We start from the raw sequence: 11593 nt of genomic DNA, 5'->3' as shown, positions 1-11593 counted from the left end.
AGAGTTTAATTGCCACTAGAATTATTTTCAAGTTATGAAGATAAGGGTATTTTTTTTTAACTATTCAAATGCTTTAATGGTGGCATCCATACAGCATGTGGTGTCAAGACAGGAAAAAGAGCAAGTGCACACAGAGACATGGTTATCAGATAACAGGTTGTGAGTGAATTCTGAGTTCACATGGCTTCCACATGCTTTACTAGCTATCAGCTCTAGGCCACCTCTTCCTCTGCCTCCTCCTCAAACTCACCTTCCTTCTCAGCCCTGGAATCCTGGTACTGCTGGTATTCAGACACCAGGTCATTCAAGTTGCTCTCAGCCTCGGTGATCTCCATCTCCTCCATGCCCTCACCTGTGTACAATGCAGGTGCCTTCACCTGTGTACCAGCGCAGAAGCCCTTGCACCTGAACATGGCTGTGAACTCCTCTGAGATACACTTCAACAGTTCCTGGATGCCTGTGCTATTGCCGATGAAGGTGGCAGACATTTCTAGCCCTCAGGGTAGGATATCACAGATATCTTCATGTTGGGGATATATTCCACTAACATTTAGCATCTGCTTGTCCACCCTCTTCATGGACATATGGCCCCTGAACATTGTAACCATGGTCGGATAGAGGTGGTGGCAGAGGTCACAGACAGCCATCACGTTCTTGGCATTGAACACCTTCTGGGTAAACTTAAGCAACCTCAGGGCCCAGTACCATTGGCTGCCTCTGCTGATCAATGGGGTGAGGCTGGACATGAAGAAGTTCAGGCAGGGGAAGAGGGCCATATTGACAGCCAGCTTGCACAGGTTAGCATTGAGCTGGCCAGGAAAATGCAGGCAGGTGGTGACCCCACTCATGGTGGCTGACACCAGGTGGGTGACCTCCCAATGGGTGGGTGTGGTCAGTTTTAGCGTTCTGAAGTAGATATCATAGAGTGTCTTGTTATCAATGCAGAAGGTTTTGACTGTTTTCTACAAGCTGGTGGACTGAGAGGGTAGCATCATAGGGCTCCACCACCATGTCTGACACCTCGGTAGAGGGCACCATACTGAATGTGCTCATGATACTGTCTGGGTACTTCTCTTGTATCTTGCTGATGAGGGGGTACCCATCGCAGACTCAGTCCCCCTACCCAGGGAGTGGGTCAGCTAGAAGCCCTGCAGACAGTCATCGTTTTCAGCTTCCTTCCTCAGGACATCCAGCACCAGGCCGACCAGCTCTGCACGTTCTGTGTATTGACTCTTGGCCCAGTTGTTCCCAATACCACTCTGACCCAAAACAAAGTTTTCTTTCCTGAAGATTTGCCTGAAGGGTCCTTAGCGCTTGGAGTCCATGGTGCCCAGCTCCTAGTCCAGGAGCACAGCACAAGACACGTACTTGCCACTGGTGGCCTTGTTGTAGTACACATTGATCTGCTTCAACTTCAGGTCGCTGTCTCTGTGGTAAATGTCTGTGGTCGATGCCAGGCTCGTCATTGATCATTACTCCACCACCATCCCATCCCCCCCACCGAACTTGGCGCAGATCTGGTTGCTGCATTGTCTGGCCTGCAGTGCACTATCTCCCTCATTGTGGCAGCAAGAGCCAAACATTGGGTGGCAGAGTGCTAAGAAGATTGACTTTTTAAACTTCAAAATGAACTTCCCTGCTATGACTGACTGTATTTCCTAATATGAAGAATTATAAATTTTCACAATTAAAGCATAAGCTTTTAGGATACTTTGATTCTGGGCGTTATGCCTCATCCATCTGCCACATAGGCCTATTCCAGTTGACATCCTGATAATTGCTAGCATGCATACAATCTACAGTTTAAAACTTATTACTTATCATAGGGAAGCTGACCCAATATAAATGTGTTTTAAAATTTAGTCTTATCTAATAAAAAATAGAAATGGTCAATAGAAAGAAATCTAATTTTAAGAAATTTAAAATATATTTGGAATTACTGGAGATTGCTTTCTTTTTTAAACTTTTTAAAAGTTTACTTAGAGAGAGAGACAGAGAGAGTCAGCGGGGGAGGGGCAGAAAGAGAGGGAGAGAGAATCCCCAGCAGGTTCCACATCGTCAGTCAGGGCAGAGCCCAAAGCGGGTCTGGAGCCCACAACTGTGAGATCATGACCTGAGCCGAACCCAAGAACTAGACGCTTAAGGGACTGAGATTGCTTTTCATTTTTTTTTAAGTTTATTTATTTATTTTTAGAGAGAGAAGGAGAGAGGCAGAGAGAGAAGGAGAGAGAGAGAATCCCAAGCAAGCTCTCTGCTGTCAGCATAGAGCCTGAGGCATGGCTGGAACCCACCAACCATGAGACCATGACCTGAGCTAAGACCAAGAGCTGGATGCTTACTCGACGGAGCCACCCAGGCACCCCATGAGATTGCTTTCTTAATTAAAAAATTAAGTTAGATTAAACATTTTTTTGGTGAAATTCTCTCTGTCAGTTGGCATATTGGCACAAGTAAACCCTCCTTGCTTTCCCCACTAAAAAGACTGTGGCCATGATTTCACTAAAGGCAACTTTCCTATCATTCTTGTTTTTTTGTTTTTTGTTTTTTGTTTTTTTTTTTTTTAATCTTCTGTGCCCAAAACAGTGCTAGATGGTGGGCTAGCAAATATTTGTAGAAAAAAGGCATAAACTGTAGTTTAGTACTTTTCTATGGTTTTAAATAATGTTACAAAGGCAAAAATAATTGAATAAAAATGGAAATGACTAAATATTTTAATTCACTTAATGGTATATGTATATTCCACTTTTGTGAGAGCAAAGAGAGGGTCACAGAATAATCAGAAGATGCTAGGCAGCTACATTTTTGAAAAGATCAAGTGCCATTGAATTTGCAGAGTAACAGAAAGTTATATTTAGAAGTAGACTTAAAATATGACAGTTCATGACATGGTATTTATTAAGGAACACACTTCACATATGGGAGTTGACTTTTTGCTCTAAGATGCCTTGCCTTACACCTCCTTTATATAGAACAAACAAAAATGCTTTTGTACAGGACAGAATGACAGGGTTTCTCAATTCGGTTCTCTGATGTAGTTATAAAAAGGCTTTAAGTAGTTATCCACTGCATAAGTTGCCATTTCAAAGTTGATATAAGCTAATATAAAATTGGCATCAATACTGCATCATGTTACTGAAATCTATTTTTGTTTTTTTGTTTTTGTGTTTGTTTCTTATTTGAACATACCCCTCGTAACCATCCAGTGCTTTCCTCATGGACCACCATCCTCATGCTCTCTTTGGCTGATGGTCGAAATAGCTAGGTGTCAAAAATAAATTTTTTTTTTTGCATTCTTCCAAGGATGATTTGTTGCTGGGAATATGGTTGCTCAGCTAGAGACCATATTTCTTGGACTCTCTTACAGCTAGATGTGGTCCTTTAGTTATGGGTCTTAAAATATTGGGTATGTGAATTCTTTATACTTTCCCCTTCCCATGAGCTGCAGTATGGTCACTTTTGGGATTCTAATCAGAGAAAATTCCATTTGTATTTTTAAGCTTCTATATTTTGGAGTATCTTATTAGAGCAGCTTAGCGTTCTCCCTAACTAATACAGTTGGGCCCAGCAACAGTTTTAACGCACTTTAGTCCCCAATGAAACCAAACTCATTATATTAGATGCTGGCACTTTCCTTTGAAAATGAACCTCAGAACATTTAATTTTGTGTACTGAAAGGTGAATCATATGAGAGGTAATATATTCATTTAAGTGGTAGTCATATAAAAACCCAGGTTGTAGTGACTGTTGGATAGAATTTCAGGCCAAGTTGGAGTGAAAATATTTAGGATATTTAACAATCATCAGGTGCTGTGTACAAGTAAATTCCATTTTATAGGATACTGGGAATTCCAGCTTTACACGGTGCTGCTCTCTAACAGTGATACTAAAAAGTAAAAGCCAAAAGGAGACCTTGCACTTTTCATGATCTTCGCTGCATTTACCCTAAGGACTCTAAATGACCACTAGGCTTCTAAATCTTGATGTTACCTATCAATTCTACCTTGCTTTGTATGGATTATCTCTTCCCTGGCTTTAAATGCACTGCTATGAAGTTCATTTAATGCTGTATGCATTTATTCAACAGATGTGTGTTAAGTGAATGAACAGATATTTATTGAGAGTTTACCAAGGGTCAGGAACTATTCTATTACCCAGAGATTCAATAATGAATGAAAGAGACAAAGTTGCTGGCTTCATGGAGCTTGTATTTCAATTGGCAGAGATAGAAAATATATAAGTAAGTGAATAAATAAAAATATTCAGATATTGATAAATAGAATGGAGGAAATAAAAGCAGAGTGCTAAATAGGGTGTGACTCAGGAGGAGTGTTCTTTAGATAGGGTGCCCCCAAATTCCTCTCTGAATAGGTTGTATGAAACTGAGATATAGTTGATAAAGAGAAGGCAGACAGGGTTAAGAGTGTAGGCAGAGAGAAAAATAGGTGCTAAGTACTTGGGGGATTTACATTCAGTTTTGATGCCATGTATATGGTACTTATCTAATTATTATATAATAGCATATGCGTGATAGAAAAGTATACATCAAAAGAATCAATAGTTCTACAGAGAGCTTAAACTAAAATATTCAGAGCTTTATCTTCACCTTATTTAGTATTGGAAGTTGTGTGAATCAGGTATGCAGGCTTTATAACTGCTGACAAAAGATTACCATCTAAAATAGATTTAGGGGTGCCTGGGTGGCTCAGTTGGTTAAGCATCCAACTTCGGCTCAGGTCATGATCTCGCAGTTCAGGCTTTCCAGCCCTGCATCAGGCTCTGTACTGACAGATTAGAGCTTGGAGACTGCTTCAGATTCTGTGTCTCTCTCTTTCTCTCTGCCCCTCTCCACTCACACTCTGTTTTTCTCTCTCTCTCTCTCAAAAATAAGCATTAAATAAATAAATAAATAAATAAATAAATTTAAACAAGGGGTCTTGTTCAGCATAATAATTTATTTTACTTATATTATTTTAATGCAAAATTTAGTTTTCAGTAAGTATTATTTTGTAAGGTTTGACAGGTATAATTAGGATGTAATTGCCTTTAACTAAATAAGTAAAATCAAAATAAATACAAATAAAATATCATTAATTGATATAACTTTATTTTCAATTGTATGGCAGGAGTGATTGCATAATAAAATTGAAGTGGTCTGAATGTAGATGAAAAATCGAATAGGCACAGGTGTAATTAAATAACAGGGGTGCCTGGGTGGCTCATTTGGTTGAATATTCAACTCTTAATTTTAGCTCAGGTCATGATATCGCGGCTCATGAGATGGAGCCCCGAGTTGGGTCTGCACTGACAGTTTGGATTCTCTCTCTACTTCTCTCCCTCCCTCTCTGTCTGCCTCTCTGCTGCTAGCACATGCACTCTCTCTTTCAAAATAAATATGTAAACATTAAAAAAATAATTAAATAACAGAAAGTAACTTAGCAAAAGGAAGAAAATGCGAGGACTTCCTTGATTAATGCATATTAGAAATTGTTGAAAAAAATACTGGAAATATAAAAACAATTTTTCCATAAACATCTCCAAAAATCTTCACTTTAACACTTCTAAGCATAAGCCTATTAAAATATGAGAAATACAATCAATATCTTGCAGAAACCAGTAAGGACAATTTCACTGCTGAGTAGAATATCTGTAACCTGGAAAACAATTTAAGGATTTAAAAAAAAAAAAAAAAGACTCCCAACAGTTATTTTAATAAGTTCAGGTAAATTGGAAATCAAGTATGCAAGATGGCTCTTACTCTACCTCTATATCCTGTCTGCAATGCATGAAAAAATCAAAATAATATTTGCCATAATACGACAGGAAACAATCTATGAAATTTAATGTCCCAAAGAAGATTCAGCATGCCTGAACAAGAGTACAATGAAGATAAAGTTCCTATAATTATGAAACTTATGACCATTAAGTTATTTATATTGTATATATTTGCTGCATCTTTTTGGAAACCTTTAAATGAGCAATGTAAGAAAATAATTTTCTGGGAAATGACTGAGATAACCACAGATAAAAAATTAAAATGAATTATTTGGCAACTACTGTATAGTAACATTAGGTATAATTCTACTGTTGAAATTGCCTCTGTATTATAAACAGTTAGAAAACACTTTCTCAAATGATTAACATCTATTTCCAAAAGTGTAGTTATGGATAATATGCATAGTTACAAATCATCATGAACTTCCTTCAAGATTTAATCCAAGGAGAAGTATTCAGACAAACAGATACCTTTTAATAAGTTCCAGCTGTGAACTTCAAGACAATCATAAGAGATAAACATAAAGAATCCAGGCATAATACAAAATAAGTAAGTCTTATAAAACCGGAAATCTGCAGAGTTCTAAATCCTCAGGAATCCATAGGATGTCCACAAATGCTTTTAGAGGGCAAGACTTTCAGAGCTAATATAAAATCTGACTCATTATCTTTCTGTAATTTAGTATTTCCACTTATAAGAATTCTAAGTAGAGGGTAGCTAGAATAGCTGCATTAATCTAAACTTCTTTTCCATCAAAAGTTCATTACAAACGCCCTTGGCTCTGTTCTCATCCCTTCATCCTTGCACATCTCTCCTGCATGACTTCAAAGAGAACTTTCCACACAGGAGATAGAAAAGGGAGGCTAGAGGATGAGAACAGGGCCACCTCTGTTAAGAGAGAGGCTTAATTAAGTACATATTTGAAGAGTGCCTTTGACATGAAAAAGCAGTAAGAAAATTCAGTACTATTAACACCAAATGAGAAGTGCTTGGTCCTGGGAGCAAAGCCTTATAGAGATTAAGAAAAAGTTTATATTTTCCTCCTCCAGGCAAGTATTTTTCGATGGGGTTCTTTATTGATCTGTCATCCTAAGAGTCTGTAAATCTAGCATCTGCATATTGATTTTTGGTTTGCATGGAGGAAGAGGAAGCAGAGAGTAAAAGATACATCTTTCTTAAATCTGAATAAAACTACAGAATGCATGCTTCAAATGTATACTCTTTTTTTTACAAAAGGACTTATATGTAAAATTTGGAGTAGAATAATTTGTATAATAAATGAGAATCTTTATTATCATTTGTTACTTAATAGAAATTTAACTGGTGTGTTATTATCAAAATGACCAATATTAACATAACAGCACATGAAAATTGGAAACACTGTATTCTACAGATATAAAATTCTGAAGTGAGATGTGAAATCAAAATGCAAATCATCCAAAAATAAGTAAATAACTGGCTAGAAGTCTCTAGAACCCTTAATGAAAGGATTGAAAAAGAAAGTGAAGTAAGAAGAGAGTATTTGTGCAGAGATTTCCTTCAAGACCTGGTTCTGGATTCTTAGTCCCACTAACAGGACTCATCCAAGGATGAGGAGTGGGAGTCCTCCTTTCTCTACCTGAAACATAGAAAGAGGAGCTTTATTAAAGTGCTTATTGGAGCATGGATATGCCCTCACAGTTGGGGGGATCCTTTGATCTGCCAGCTGACAAATGCCTTTACATTCTTTAGTGCAAGGTCATGGCTTTCTGAGGTGGCGGGGCTGAGAGAAAGAAGAGGGTTCATTTGTGAGATACGTGCATTTTCACTAGTGGTAGGGCAAAAACTTCATGAATTTTTCCTGTGGATTAGATGTAGATGACAAGAGTGGAGCCATCCTGGAGCTGTTTTGAATTCTATTCAGCTGGACTTCCAGGATGGACAATAGGACTCTAACTGCTAGTCTCTGTCTAAAGTAGAGATGAGAGAGATGCAGGCATCTGAAGAAATGTTATTGCATAAGTAGTCACAGGTATTGTAGCCAGAGGAGGCTAGCCTCCAAAAAGTCCACAAAACCTTTAAACACCTGCCAGGCCAAGTTCCTGCAATGTCATCTTGTGAAAGTAGCTGACCAAGTAAGAACTTCCCTTTCCCCATTTGGCTTCCACTCTTATTAATTTAAGAGTGGTATTTACAGGAACAGGTGAGTACAGGATGGGATGAGTGAGATAGAAAGACTGCTTTCCTGTACCCTCTACCCCCCAAATAGCCAGTCATTAACCAGCTCTGGGTGAAGAGAGAAGATAGGATAAATCAAGGTCAGAGTTTTGATTATTGGGGACTGAACAGTGCAATTTCTGACACAAGGCTTTGTTTTTGATATAAACTGACTGTACAACCAATGTATAACTATCAAAAACTAACAAAGGGATCATGAGAACTTCAAATGTTTCATCTAGTATCAAGTGAAAACTATTCCTAATGGTAAAGAAAAAAGGAAATGGGATGAAAGGATAGTTTTGTTTTCAGGTTGCCCCATGAGTCATGCCTACTAAATAGCAACCAAGCTTAAAATCTTTTTTTTTCCCAAAAAATCTATAGCTAAGAAGTAACTGATTAAAAATGGGGCATATCTTCTATTTTGCTATGTAATCAAATTAGTCAACATAGGACACAAACTTATTATTCTTTAAAGTTAAAATATGAATTTTTTGTACTGTACAGTATTGAAAAAACTCCACATACTGTATTGAAAAAAATCTACATATAAGTTAATCCATGCATTTCAAACCCATGTTGTCCAAGGGTCAACTGTAAACTGTTTTCCTGAGTTCTGTGAACTGCTTGAGCAAATTATCAAACAGAGGAAGGGGCCATGAGAACACAGTGATTGTAATTGGTATCTGAGGTGGTAGAACGCAGTCTTGTAGGATTCAGCCCTTTACCTGTGAGATCTGACACTAAATCCAGATGGATAGTGTCAATTAAAATATGATTTTAAAACTCAGAGAGAGAAGTTGAATAAAAACTTCATCAAAGCCTTCAGCTTTATCTTAAAATATTGTAAACAAAAAGTTCACCTGTTTATAATTATATCTAGAAAGCCAAGCAATTATTTAATGACACACCAATAATTAAAAGACCAGTCATAGCACATACATAGTAACTATTTTAAAGTTTGCTTAATTTTTGAAAACAGAATTATATGTTAGACAAATATAAGTTTTTCAATAGAATGGAGACCTGGCAGCCATTATCCAAGTAGAAGATATGCAACAATTTTGTGGAAGGTTGACTAGATGGCCCACTTGAAAAAAGTCTTTCAGGGTTTGTATTTGTCTGAATATTTAATGCAGACATTAATAAGGAAATGTCTATTAATGGAAACCTAAATATTTACTAATTCTGCCATAATGTTTTGGTTGCGAACTCTTAAGTCAACTGAAATTTCTGCCATGATCTGTCAAACATTAACCTTTTTTGTGACTTGAATGGATTTCTTTTATTGGAATCAGTTTGGGCAATAGCACTTTGGTTCTATTAATTAATTTTCTTTTTTTTTTTAATTTTTTTTTTCAACGTTTATTTATTTTTGGGACAGAGAGAGACAGAGCATGAACGGGGGAGGGGCAGAGAGAGAGGGAGACACAGAATCGGAAACAGGCTCCAGGTTCTGAGCCATCAGCCCAGAGCCCGACGCGGGGCTCGAACTCACGGACCGCGAGATCGTGACCTGGCTGAAGTCGGACGCTTAACCGACTGCGCCACCCAGGCGCCCCCTATTAATTAACTTTCTAGAAAAATGAGTTTCTATTTTTTGCTTTAGAGTCAAAGCCTAGGACAAAAGGGGATGTTATTGCAATAGTAGTAAAGAGACTGATAAGGCTTGAGATGCAAAGAATAGTTTTCAAAACACTGGTTCTGTGCAATCTTTAGTTAGTAAATAACATCTGTGCAAATAGTTACTTAGGAAACTTGTATTATTTTCTTCTTTTTGAAATTTTTTTCCAGACTTATCTAAAGCTTAGAAAAATGAATGACAAATGAATCAGTTTTGAATCTGTCAGTTTCTATTCACACTGTCTAGATCAGACCTTCATCTTTCAACTGAATTTTGACAATATCTTCTTTTCCCTTTATTCACTTCCCTGACTTTGATGTTGCTCTCCCCTCATGGACCCTCCACAGCATAGACAAAATATTATTTTTTTAATGTTTATTTATTTTTGAGAGAGAGAGAGAGAAAAAGAGAAAGAGAGAGAGGGAGGAAGGGGCAGAGAAAGAGGGAGAGGGACACACAGAATCCGAAGCAATCTCCAGGCTCTGAGCTGTCAGCACAGAGCCCGATATGGGGCTCCAACTCACAGACTGTGAGATCATGACCTGAGCTGAAGTCTGATGCTTAACTGACTGAGCCACCCAGGCATCCGTAGACAGATTATTTTTTTAATGAAAATCCGTTGACAATTCTTTTTTGTTCAAAATAAATTGTTGGTCTCCCATTTCCTAAAGGAGTGTTTCTCAGCATTAAAAGAAAATGTCTTAACATACATATTCATACATAGGACAAACTAGGTTGGGAACAGTTAGCTTCAGTCTCATTAGCTATTTGCTCAGCTTTTTTTCCTTCCTACCCACTCAACAAAGCACATTGAAATTTAAGGGACCAAAAGGGAAAGTAGAAGTATAAGCTTTTTTTATTAAAAGGAATAATTTCTGAGTTCAATCTATTGATATTAACAAATTACTGATATAATAGAATATCAGTATACTTAAGTTCAAAAATCCATTGGACTATAGGATAAGTCCAAACTACTCAATATGGTATCCATTTTCAGCTCCTTCCTCAGTCCTAGCTGCCTCTGACAGGGAAATAATGCAAATTACACTGGAGGGGATAATTTTCTGGGAGGAGGGAACATATAAGAATAGGAGAGGCTAGAGAACAACAGACTTTTTAGAATTTAGTTTATCTAAGGTTAGTCCTATCCATGAATCTTCTCATACATTTTCAGGAATCTCTTAACTAGGCATTGTTATATTATTGACAGCCATTCAGTTTATAATTCTGATAAAATAATAGAATTTAATATACAGATCTAGGACATAGTTGTTAAACTTCTTAGTAATTCAGGAGATTAGAACTTCATAATTTGAATTTCATAGTCAAGTACATTTTTTACTAGCATTATGTTAATCTTTACAGTGGTAGAAAGTCACAAATAGCTCAGTTGTGGGCGTTTTGTCGTTCGCATCCTCACAAGGATTAAGAAAAGGGTTAAATTTATTTGAATCCGAGCCCAAGTCCTTCTGGCTCCAAAATTCAAGGCCTTTCACCAAAGAAACCCAAAAACCTGGCTGACTTGAACTAGCTGGTTACCCCTGTGAGTGGCCACAACCTACTCATCCTCACTACCTGAATTTCTGAATAATACTCATCTGGGAATCCAGGGATGATGACCCTCTCAAGAGACGGGACCACAATGCCAGAAAACATTGAAAGTGTCCTTTGTTCCTTGAATTAAGGGCTCTTCCGTGGTCTGTCTCTCCCGCTCATTTGTTACATCTAACAATCTGGAAGTAAGCTCCATGACCAGTGTGGGGCTCGAACTCACAATCCCGAGATCAAGAGTCACGTTCTCTACCAACCGAGCCAGCCAGGAGTAATTTATAAAATCCTGAGGGTTTTTTGGAGGAGGGAAGATGGCGGCGTAGGAGGACGCTGGGCTCACCACGCGTCCTGCTGATCACTTAGATTCCACCTACACCTGCCTAAATAACCCAGAAAACCACCAGAGGATTAGCAGAACGGAGTCGCCGGAGCCAAGCGCAGACGAGAGG

The 11593-nt window shown here is 38.0% G+C and overlaps 1 pseudogene; it reads right to left on the bottom strand.

Moving 5' to 3' along the window:
- Window positions 1–212: 212 nt before the first annotated feature.
- Window positions 213–1567, bottom strand: LOC121035760 (tubulin beta-4B chain-like; annotated as a pseudogene).
- Window positions 1568–11593: the final 10026 nt, after the last annotated feature.

The sequence above is a fragment of the Herpailurus yagouaroundi genome, unplaced genomic scaffold, assembly GCF_014898765.1.
Source record: "Herpailurus yagouaroundi ecotype Mexico unplaced genomic scaffold, PumYag 162, whole genome shotgun sequence".
NCBI classification, from domain to species: Eukaryota; Metazoa; Chordata; class Mammalia; order Carnivora; family Felidae; genus Herpailurus; species Herpailurus yagouaroundi.
Note: the sequence above shows the minus strand (reverse complement) of the source record. Positions and strands in the feature narration are given on the sequence as shown.